At 38.7% G+C, this 12,609-nt stretch overlaps 1 protein-coding gene across 1 annotated transcript in view; it reads right to left on the bottom strand.

The window, feature by feature from the left end:
- sema6a (sema domain, transmembrane domain (TM), and cytoplasmic domain, (semaphorin) 6A) overlaps positions 1 to 12,345 on the bottom strand; it is a 154,007-nt gene extending 141,662 nt beyond the window's left edge. The window contains exon 1 of the mRNA XM_043711327.2: positions 12,268 to 12,345. The gene's annotated coding sequence lies outside the window, so the exon portion shown is untranslated. The remainder of the gene's footprint in view (positions 1 to 12,267) is intronic.
- Between the last annotated feature and the right edge of the window lie 264 nt (positions 12,346 to 12,609).

The raw sequence follows: 12,609 nt of genomic DNA, 5'->3' as shown, positions 1-12,609 counted from the left end.
GGAAACTGGAGGAATAACATCTGATATTTTGCCTAGGAAACTTACAGGCCAATAGCCTCAACATCAACTTCACCAGCTTCAAAGTCCCTCCTCTCCTAGCCTTATCCCATATCCAGTCCCATCCCCCCTCCTTGAATCCCTGAGCTGTCCTAACCTGTCCATCTTACTACTCATCTATCCACTCCACCCTTGCTACTGACTAATCACAATAACCTCCCACCTGCTTTAATTATCGCTATTCCAACTACCCTCCACCCCTATCCTCCTCCGCCAGCCCCTTCTATCTGTATACTTCTGGAGTCCCTCACCCTCCCCAGTCCTGATGAATGGGTTTGGCCTGAAACATTGACTTTCCTACTATTTGGATGCTGACTGACTTGCTATGCTACTCCAGCTTCACATCTATAGACTCTGGCTTCCAGCATCTGCAGTCCTGTCTTCTTCCTTTTGTCTGGCCAGGCCAGTCCTCAGTGTTCTGGCTTTGCCCTTTCCTGATGCATGATTGATATGCAATCATTGATTTAGCTATCAATTTTTCTAACTCAGTAATAATAGCCAATACATTCTTATCTTATATATAGGTACTTGAATAAGGGAGATGCAAACTATTTGTTTATACAATTTTTAACTGAGAATAACATTACATTACATTAACATTTCCCTGTATTTGCCTAAACAGCTATTATTTGCATGAGTAACATTCACCAACTGCATTGAAAAATGTTCCATAATTTTCATTTGTAACTATTTTTCACAGTGATAACTTTGTGTTTTTGAAATGAACAATTCTGCTATCAATGAACAGGAAATTCACATCAGATATACATCAGCAACTATGGTGAAAATGGAGCTTCAATCAAAGTAATTCTGGGGGTTGACTCCTTAGAAATCTCAGATTGAAGAGATTTTAACAGCAAGACTTCTAATAGAAGCCTTTTTTCCTTTAGCACGCCACCATCTGTGTTTGTTTTGTCTGACGTTTCACTGACAATATTCTGAGCCACTTCAGAGACTGGGTTTCAAAGCTGGTTTTTATTCTTTTGAAGATAGCAGGCTGGCCCTGAATGACATCTGATTTGCCACTCTTCCCGAGTATATATTCTGCCTCTGAGGACAAATGGTATTGCAGGACTCAAGGGAAATAAGAGACGTAACCTCTAAAATATAAATCTTCAGAGTAAAAAATGTTGAAATTCGACTAATGAATAAGAATATTATTTCCTTGTTTTTTCCTGTACTGATGTTGCTGATTGTTGCTGGGATACAGTTCCATTACCTCAACAATTTTCGTGGTCCTGTTGTTATACTGGTTGAGATGAAAATATAATTTACAGGTCATTTTATGTACAAGGGATAGAACAACACTCTTTGGAAGTTCAAGTGCTGATGGAACTGCCAAATTACTTACGCCACCTTTATATTACAGGGTTGTCTCCCATGGCAACTGCACGACTGATGGCTACCTGCAGTGTAAGTGGTCTGATGTTCCATGTTGAAGCAGAATTCTTTGGTAACTCGATGTACCTTCCCGAAGTAGCAAGTCCAGTTGGTGGGAGAAATTAATGGGTTGTCTTTTGCTAATTTAAGTCCAGCTGAAATGTAATTATTGACAACCTGTATAGCCTCTCCTCACCAACAGGATAAAAGACCAGAATGAGAAAGTGGAAAATGGCCCTCTGCATTATTTGCTACTCAGAGAAACAATGCACATGCATGTTTAGTATCTATGTCATTCCACGTCATTGCCACATCGAAGGTACACAAAAACTTGATGTAAATCAGTGTAATTTCTGCTTTTAAAAATGGAAATGTTGTTTACCTTTGGTTATTTGTTTAGGATAATATTAAAAAGGCCTGTCTAATAGTTCACCAGGTAAATGCATCACTCAGTAAGGTGCCGTGCCTATTGCCTAGGAGGTCCCAAACGTGATCTTCAATCTGTGCTGAGTTTGTTGACCCTTCTCGAGAAACATTTAAGATGTAACATATGGCTTCAGCATGTTTGCAATGAAGAACGTGAGATCAGTGGATCATCTTCATATGACAAGTGAAGTGTGAAATCATTAGGTTACTTCCAAATGACAATAACAACGTGCAATCAGTAGATTGCTTCTGTATGACGATCACCATGTGAAATCACAAGATCACCTTGATAAACAATTATGATGTGAAATCATTAGTTCACCTCTGTATGGCAATGCTGGTGTGAAATGAATGGAACATTTCTAAATTGCAATCATTTTCCGTTCCAGTTTGTGTTTGTTTGTGAGATTTTCCATTGAGCCACTGGCTCTGTGATTGAGCTTGAGTTTGTCTTCATGCCTTTTGCTGCTTTTTAAGACTGTGTTTCTTTGATTTTGTCTACCTCATCACTGAAAGATTTTATTTTTTGCTGTTTAATTCAAATCATTTCTGATCCAAAAGGATATGGATCAACATATATTTGTTATGAATTAATTTTCTTCTATCAGCCCTTCTTTGGAGGTATTGCCAGCTTATTAGGGCACTTTTTCATTGTGCTGTCCCAATATCATGGCCAAATATTTATGTGTCAGCTTTGTCCATGATATGAGCAAGAAAGCATTACAGCTGATTTCAATACTGTCCTTAGCTGACAAATAAACACAGTTCCAGCAGGAGTCATTGTATAATTGATCAAATTTCCTCTCCTCAACCCTTGACATGGAATTTCACCTTCAACAAAGGAAATTTTCACTCCATGTAAAGAGATTGAAGTTTATGGTGTTAGATTACTGAATGAATCTGTACTCCAATAAGCATTGTGGACAATTGTAACACTGATTAAAGCTCCCCAGTAGGGACACAGGGCTTACATCTACGACTGCTTGGTTGAGCTTGTCACTGAATAAATTCCAAAGGGAGTAGAGACAGACATCTTCAATTAAATGGTGAAGGAGGGTGTAAGAGTTAAGAGTAACACCTGGCCTGCTCTGAGATTCTCAGAGGATGATGCGGTTGAGGATTTGTTTTTGTAAGGCTTTCGATATATATAACACAGACTAGTTGTAAATGTGCTAAGCCAGAACAGGAATACAAAATTTTATGCAAATTTTTGCAGCAAAGAAAACCTGAGATATTTATACCACAGCTTTTGTCAACAACTCATCTCAGCACCTTCCTCTTCATTGGCAATTAATTGAATTTCTTTAACATTTATGTTAATCGTGGAAGCGTTATAATAGTATATACACTGCAGTACCAAATGGCATTGATCCCATCATACACAGAGTAGGCCAAAGGAGGGTTTTATAAGTTTTCCACCAGCATTTCCTGAAACTATGCAATTTCCTTCCTACAATATGGAACTTTCTGTTTTAGTATGAATTAAAGTCTGGAGATATGATTGGTCCTGGCACTTTCTGTATACGCAATTAAAATCTTCAGTGCATTGTCCCTTGACATTGCATTTATTTGAGCTACAAAATAATATAGTTTTCAATGGCATGTTGTAAAATAAGGAATTTCCTTGACACCCTTTCCTCATTACTGTACTATATCAGCTACTAATTAAATAATTTTTAAAAGCCACCTTGCTCCTTCAGGCACTCTCCAAAGCCCGAGAGGTGCTCCACCCTTCTTTTCTGCTCTCTTCTTCCAAAGTGCTCCTGACAGCTGTATGTTCCCAAAGGTACGATCAGTTCTCCCCAGGTGTTTATTCTGCTTTGCTCCCATAAGCAGGTTCTTTTTTCCCTTCGAGTTTCTTCCTGCCACCTGGCTGGTGTTCCCATATCTCTGTTAGTTAGCTCCATGCTTCAGCTCCTGCCCTAATGAATCCTCACCAACATTTGACTTTCTTTCCTACCTCAAGCTATTATTCTATTCTAACAACAAAATGAATCAGGAAACAAATTCCAAACATGATAAAAGTTATGGTGTGAACAGTAGGATGTCCAGTGTTATAAAAATACAAGGTCTTCAACTAAGATAGAGCTCAGACTCAGTTACGAATTGGGTTTTGAAATCTTTAAAACAGATTCTAAGCCCTGTTTGAAAGTGTCTTGAATTACTTACCATTTTGATAGACAACCAGACAAGTACAGCTTGCAAAATAATATATTTATGTTAGAAAGCAGTGATGGCAAGATTACTTCAATATTTTATGACACATCAACATATTATTGACTTGTACCATTCTATGGTAGAAGAAGTGGAATCAAATCAAATGATTTACAACATATCATACCCAACATGAATCTGAACCTGATTTTTTATTTTATTAAGTTGAAGAATTAAAGTGCACTTTCTTAATCATGTTATGGATAAAGTCAATGCAAGCCAAAACATAAGAGGCCAGCAGACAGCGTGTGAATCATGTGCTGCACTGACCTCGCTGATCTCAAGTGTACCTGCAGCTGTGGTATTGCCACTGACCTCAGCACCAATAGATTAGGGAAAGAAAAATATAAGCTTGAATCATTCTTTTGAGAATATAGTCAAAGAAATGTTATTGAAAAAAGATCTGAAGAAATAATTGGATATAGCTGTGATCTTTCAACTTCACCTCTTCAATTCCAGCTGGAAGCAACGGGAGCTTATTTCATAGAAATATCAAGAAACGCAGAATGCATGCTTTTGAAAACCCAAAGACAAAGGACGTTTCGGGGCAGAGCCTTACCATAGCTGAATCCAATTTTACGTTATGAAATTGATGTGGAAGAGCCTTAATTTTGGATGGAAGTCCACCCTGACTGATTTCCCTTGGAAGAGAGAAAGCTTACCACTTCCAGGTATGCAGGCAACCCACTTAAATCAGGCCCAACACTTTATATTTTTAAATTGAAGTTTTAATACCAGTTTTACAATTGATGTTAACCTCTGTGCATGCTGTGCATCACTATTCCAGGTTTGGAACAGTAGCACCTGAAGTCCTTAACCAGTAGAGGTGGCTCAAAATAAAGCTTCCACCACTTCATCTCTAGCTGTTCTAGGAACTAACTACCTATGGGACATTTTGATCCTGGTTTCAGTGCTATCTTCAATCCCCAAGACCCCACTAATGAATCATACAAAGATGTTTGACCAGCTCATCTGTTTTGTTCTTCTAAGGCTATTTGGCAAATTTGGCTTTGCCATTTTGCAAATATGTCTGGGAGCAGTGTATAAAATTTTCACTATAATCATTGAGTATATGTGACAATAAAGGCTATTCTATTCTATTCCTCTATCTCCTGCAGTGCATTCTGCTGCAGCTCTGCCTAGCCAGCTGCCTGTTCCTGGATAGCAGAAGGAATAAGGCATATGAAATGGATGCAGTAAGGGAAGGGAAGAAGGCAAGAGATGCAATCCTCTATCACCTGCAGTTGTGAATCAGAGAAAGGTTGAGTGATGAAGGGATTGTGAGATGAAGGCTTAGGCTGGAACTAACTATCACCCTCAATCCTTGCAGCTCAGCTATAATTAGTCCAATGATAGCAAGCATTATCTTCTCACTTAGGGCAAGGAGATGCAGCTAAGCCTGTCCTCCTCTGGTTAGCTGTGGCTGACTTCAGCTTCAAACAACATGGGGTGACACAGTAGCTCAGTGGTTAGCACAGCTGCCTCACATTACCAGGGACTCAGGTTTGATTCCACCCTTGGGCTAACTTTCTGTTTGGAGTTTGCACATTCTCCCTGTGTCTGCATTGGTTGCCTCTCAAAGATCTGTGGGTTAGGTGGATTGGCTATGGAAAATGCAGGGTTATAGGATGGGTGTAGCAGAATGTGCTTCAGAGGGTCAGTATGGACTCAATGGGCCAAATGGCCTGTTTCTACAATGTATAGATTCTATGATCATGTAAGAGAGGCAATTATGTCAGTGAGAGCCATGCAATGGCTTTGTGTAATGATTGAAAAGTTGATTTCACTGGGGAAATAATTATTTGCATTTTCAAACAAGTTTATCCATTCCCTGTTTTGTGGGCTAGGATGTAAATATTTTTCAAATCCATAAAATAATAAGACCCAAACCATATTTGCAGACAGAAACCATTCAGTTCTAATGTCTCTTCTAATTGAAGTAATCTACTGAGATTGATTATTAAAACTAACGTGAGTCATGGATAGTAAAGTCACTATAATCCTACCAGAGCATAGGATTCCTGTCTTATTAGTGGTGGTTTAACCTGAGGGTTACCATATCTCAGGCAAGAATACTTCATGGTAATCCTAGGCAGAGCAGGAATCGAGCCCATGCTATTGACATTACTCTGTGTCACAACCCAGCCATCCAGCCAACTGAGCTGACTGGGTAGTAGTGTGCAGCAATTTAGGGTTTCAAGAATTTTATGATATTAAATCTCATCAAAAAAGCAATCTTTTTCAGTGGAGATAGAAAGAGGAGAGCAAAAGTTGCAACAGAAAAAAAATTGTTAAATACTTGAAACAATTCCTCTCTAAAACTTTGATTTACTTCGAGTACATACTAACTTTTCAAAAGCAGAGCCACAAAAAATATTAAACACTTCTGCGGTTAATTGTGACATATGCTTTTCATTAAAGTATAAAGCATTGAACGCCTTTAATGCCTTTTAAAATGCAAATTTAGAAATAATTAAAGCCACCAGTCAAATTGTTAATTAAGAATTCAGACACTTTTGTTCGGCCAAAGACTTTGGGTTCAGTCATTAATGATTTTCGCATATTTCTGAATGAAATCGATAACTAAAAGGAAGGCATACCAATGCAGTTAGGCAGCAAGTACAGTAACAATATAACAGATGTGACTTTTCTGACCATTAGAATAGGGATTGACTGGGAACTTTTTGGTTGCATTTCCTCTACTGTTTCTGTCAACTGGACAAAGCTGCATTTGACTGCAGCTTGTAGTAAAGAATACTGAATACAACTGAAAAAACAATAGAATCAAAGGATTCAGAACAAATGGCAGTTACGGTTGCTACTGTCATGATATGAAAGGGAACTTGGCATGTTGGCATGCAATGTTCATGAAAAATGTGTATGAGGGGAGCAAGGAGGGGTGAAGAGGAAAAGTTCAACTAATCTCAATTAGAGCATTTGGGGGATAAGGTGGGAGGAAGCATTGCGAATCACTTCATTCTTAAAGGTGTGACTCAATCCTAAATTATAAATCTAGGTGAGTTTTATTTTCATTCTTTCTTTTTATATATCATTGACATAAAGATTAATTAGCATATTTGTACAGGACGACATAATTAAAATTTGGTCTATTGATGATGGACTGGTTGGCAGGAAATTGGGAAAAACAGGACAAAGACATTAGGTTGTGCCTGTGGGGAGCCTGTTTAGAGTCATAGAGATGTACAGAACAGAAACAGACCCTTCAGTCCAAACCATCCATGCCAACCAGATATCTTAAATTAATCTAGCACCATTTGCCAACATTTGGCCCATATCCCTCCAAACCCTTCTTATTCATATACCCATCCAGATGCCTTTTAAATGTTGCAATTGTACCAGCCTCCACCACTTCCTCTGGCAGCTCATTCCATATACGCATCACCCTCTGGGGAAAATGTTGCCCCTTAGGTCCCTTTTAAATCTTTCCCCTCTTACCATAAATCTATGTCCTCTAGTTTTGGACACCTCTACTCTGGGGAAAAAACTTTGTCTATTTACCCTATCCATGCCCATCATGATTTTATAAACCTCTATAAGGTCACTCCTCAGCCTCCAACGCTCCAGAGAAAATAGCCCCAGCCTGTTCAGCCTCCCTATAGCTCAAACCCTCCAACCCTGGCAACATCCTTGTAAATCTTTTCTGAACCCTTTCAAGTTTCATAACATGATTCCTATAGCAGGGAGACCACAACTGGATGCAGAATTCCAAAAGTGGCCAAAACAATGTTCTGTACAGTTGCAATTATGTCCCTTAAAAAAAGAATTAAAGGCTACTTATACACTGCTAATTATGGTGCTGATTTAGATACAAAAGTACATAAGCACAGCTTGCTTAGTTACAAGATTCAAACAATATAGAAATAAAATATCCATCATGACAGAGCTAAAGATCCAGTACAGCAGACTACGCTGGCACCTTGCTTCCAGTCTGCACTAGGCTGTGGCTCCACACCATACCGGCGACAAACATGCCGGGAGGATGCTGTGTCAGGCCAGGAGTGCACCGTGTTAGGAGGCTGCTATGCCTAGCCATGAGGTCATCACATTAGGAGACTGCTATGCCAGGCCAGGAGATCACCACGTTAGGAGGCTGCTATGCCAGACTAGGAGGTCACCACGTTAGGAGGCTGCTATGCGAGGCCAGGAGGCCACCACGTTAGGAGGCTGCTGTGCCAGGCCAGGAGGTCGCCACCCCAAGAGGACCTATGAGAGGAGGCCATTGCAGGAGCTTGCCAGGCTAGGAGGTTCCTATGGAAGGAGTCTGCTGCACAAGGCTGGGAGGTCACCATGCCAACACTGGGAGGCTGCTGTGGGTGGCCAGGAGGTTGCCATGCCACACCGGGAGACTGAGACTGATGATATCGAAACACTCAGTGAATCCCAGAAGGCTAGTCAGAGCTCCTCAGATATGGGCATTGTGGGTGTTTTAATGTATAAAATAGCATTGGCATGAATGGCAGGGGAAAAATGTAATGCAGATACCACTCCCCAAGGGTGGGGTAAAATATAGGTTCTTTTGTGGAGAATTTAGATGGGGGTGGGTCTGTAAAGGAGTGATGGACATTACATGAAATGCTTCGTGCATTGGCATATTTGCTGGATAATCTGTTGGCAATGTCAAGGAAGGTAGAGGACGTTGACACCAACTTGGCATATGACTTTGTGTAGAGCATGGAGACCATTCCTTCTTGCATGAAGGTGACGACCAACTCTGTGTGAACGCTGCTGATTCTGTAGTGATACACTATGTGATAACTGAAATCTCAGTTCCCACTGCACCACCAGCAGAAACCATCAACGCTTTGAAATAAAAACAGAAAATGCCAGAGAAACTCAACAGGTCCAGCAGCATCTGTGTTGAGAGAAACAGAGTTAACATTGCAAGTTGAATGATGGTTCTTCTATTAGAGTGCTGCAGTGAAAGGTCACATTGAAATTATGCAAGTTCAGCTTATGCCACGTGTGGATAAGACCTAGCTTCTGCTGAGATCTCTTCAATTTCCTTGACACGCTGCATAGCAAAGCAGATGGTAACAACAATGATGAGGATGGGGAACAAGTGGGCAAAGTTAGACATTTGAAGGAAGAACAAAGGCCTTCAAGATATGCAAAACTATCTCTTGTCAATTTCATCGATTTTAAATGGCAGTAGAAAACTTGAGGCATTCCTACAAACTGAGATGAAGTCATTAGAGTTAATCAACAGCTAACCTGAAAGCAGTGTGAATTCTTTTAAAATACACCATGTGATAATCTGCCTTCTCTTACTCAATGCATGTTGAAGACAGAATCTTAGAGCATTGAGGACGGAAACAACACTGCTGGAGTCAAATCAGTGATAACTACCGACTGGAGTAGCAATCTTTGCATTTTGCATACTGCACATTCCTAATGCCTGTGCTAATGCTCTCATCAAAATGGGTGCAGACCACACAGGACAAAATACATGCAATGTGTACATCATTTTGTATCCAAAATGGCACTTCATGTTGATGTTATGGAGTTGAGTTTTGTACCTACATTTCAGTGTCAGTTTTTGATGATTTAAGGTAAAAAGGTCCTGAAAAGTAGAATTTCCTCCCATAAACAATATATTTTGTGAACATTGGTAGACATATGTAAGGAGCGCTCTTGTCTCCGGAGATTCTTCCTCCATTATCTTATAGGCCCAATTGGCTTTTTGGTAGAGTGTTGTTAGTCACCAGCGCTCATAATCAAAAATGATCTGTAACTGCAACTAAGTGGTGCAATAAAAAAAAACAAGTCTCAAATCTGTGCTTTCTGTTTACAAACAGCAGTTTCCCCAGTGAAACCACTTAGCAAAAAAACCCATCAATAATGTAACCTTCAATACAGAGCTCCTGCTGTGTCGATAGCCAACAAATTCTTTACGGTGTAAGTATTTGTCAAAACATTTCAGCAAATTATAATAGATTTGTAAAAGATTATTTTAATAGCTATTTTTTTCTTGGATTAGTCAATAAAATTTTGAAATTACCATATTTATTCCAAATTCAGTGGAGAAATTAGTCAAATGGCATTAACTAATTAATAACGTAATAGGTTCAATGTATAAAGTTAATTGTTCATTCTTGTCTCAAACATTATGACTGCATTTACATGAAACACTACTATTCTTCTGAAAGACCTAAATGTACTAAACACAACAGAATGATCAATATTCACAAGTTAAACGGACGAGGTGGGTCATTCAAATTGCCTTAACTCGTCCCTTGAGAAAGGTTTTGCACCCACCCTTGCTATCACCAATTCATTCAATTGTCCCTTAAATGATTTTGAGATTTCTTTCCTTGATCCTAGTTGGCATCGCAATCGAGGTGCTAATCACAAACTTTCGATCAATCTGCTGACTCTAATCTTTATTATTCATCAGTTTGAACCCAATCCTCTCTACTTTCATAATGCACCACTACTTAACCCTCAGGATTGGATTTTTCATACTTGTACAGATATTGTCTTCACAACTCAAAAACCTACATTTCTTCAATTTCCTTTTCTTATGTCTCAATATATTCCACTAGAAGTCAGCCTTGTGGCTTTTCTATGGAAAGCTATTAACAATCAATTTCTTTTTGAGTTGTAGTCCTCTCACCTGTCAATTGCTCCCATCAAATGGCCTTATGTTGTTAGGTATTTATTTAAAAAAAAACACCAATCATTTAATGTCTTAGCAGCTATATTACTTACCTTAGTGCTTAATTGAAGAGCACATTGACATTTCTTTCAATAGTTTTTCCTACTTGTTATTGTTCCCAGCATAAGCCATTCATAAGTCAGTGATCCCATTTCGTTTTTCACACGCATAATGCACTTATTCAGAATGAGAAATCTACTCAGCTCATTACAATGAGAGAACTCTGCAATGATAACTTAAATATGCTCACTAAAATCTATCTGTGCTTGCATCTGTTAGTCACGTACACTGCCCAAGAGCCAGGATTTGAATATAGAAATGATCATCCCACTAGGATAGGGTAAATTAGAAAAATCTACTAGTGTTTATACAGAAGGTCCGCTTTACACATATTGTAGCTCCCTCAGATATTAATGGTAGAATGCAGTGTTGAAGTATCTGCAGAAACCACAGGATAAACAAAAGCTTTAATCCTATTTCTAATACTGAGTTAAAGGAATATTAAAGGAAATGAGGTAAAGTCATTTTGAAATGGGGAAGAAAGTTGCAAATGACCTTTGCCAGTTTACAATTGGTGTACCTCACATGACATTTAAGATGTGGGATTCTTTACAACCCATCTTTTAAAAAAGCTTTAATCTCTGACTCTAGTGCTAATTCAGATTGTGAATTGAAATTTTCATAAGTACCCAACTCGCAAATCTTCTTCTGGCTTAAAGCAAATATATCACAGCATAAAGTAGGTCGTTAATTTAATACATCTTGGAACTCACTCGTGGCTTAGAATTAGATCTAGTTTAAATCCTGAGAGTCTGCATTCAACTGCTCATCTGACTCAAACCAAGCACAAGCTTTTTGTGAAACTTTACAAGTGGGACATATCAAAAAAGTCAGCCCTTTCCATACAATATTTTCATTCCCACAGTATTTTGGTTTGGCATCCAATGTATCATTAGACTGAACACAACATGAACATAGCATAAGAGCAGTGAAAAACTGAATAAATGTTAAAAATGCGCCAAAGTAAAATATAAGGAATTCATTATAAGACCCTTAAACTACAATTGCTTTCTTTATGTTTCTACAGTGTAATAGGTCCAAAATAATTAAATGGGATTTCTCCCAAAACATATGCTATTGGAAATTCTATAGTTATTTCAGTCTGTATAAAATGTGCAATACAACCATAAATTGAATTGCACATTTGAAGAAAACACATCATATATTTGTGGTCAGGAACAGTTTATAAGGACTAGGTATCCATAACTCAATGTTTTATTTTAACCATTGGGTACACAGCTTCACGTCCACAATGTAATTGATTTGAAATTAATACTATTCCACTTTAAACTTTTAAAATTTATCCTCCAAAATAGTTGTTTCTGGTTTGCCGACATGCTGCATACATCAAAAAAATCACTGTACCTCATTTAAATATATACAAACACACACAAACATATTTTGCATAAAAAGAAACAATTCATTTTTGCTAAATAATACAAGAAAGAACATACCTTAATTTTTTGTCCTAAAAACCTTATGTTGAACCCAGCTCAACTGTGCAGCAGTTGACTATACCTGATAGCAACCCACTGATGTAATGATGAAAGGTACCTTCAGTTAACCACATGTCGGAATATACAAAGGAAGCACGCACAGGATGGGTGACATGGGGAGGGGTCTTCACATGGCCAATGATTCCACAGGATTTTACGCACATTCCGTGCATTATAAAAGAAAAGTTTGGAGCTATCAGCTGAAATCAGCCATCCTGGAAAAGGAAGCATGGCATTGGCAGCAGGAAGGGATCTCCCATCCTGTGGAAGAATGATTAGGGTCAGCTTTGCGTGTAACAG

This window comes from Chiloscyllium plagiosum, unplaced genomic scaffold (genome assembly GCF_037043375.1).
Source record: "Chiloscyllium plagiosum isolate Xiang-an unplaced genomic scaffold, Cpla_swu_hap1 HiC_scaffold_2, whole genome shotgun sequence".
NCBI lineage: Eukaryota > Metazoa > Chordata > Chondrichthyes > Orectolobiformes > Hemiscylliidae > Chiloscyllium > Chiloscyllium plagiosum.
This window is presented reverse-complemented; position numbering and strand designations above follow the sequence as displayed.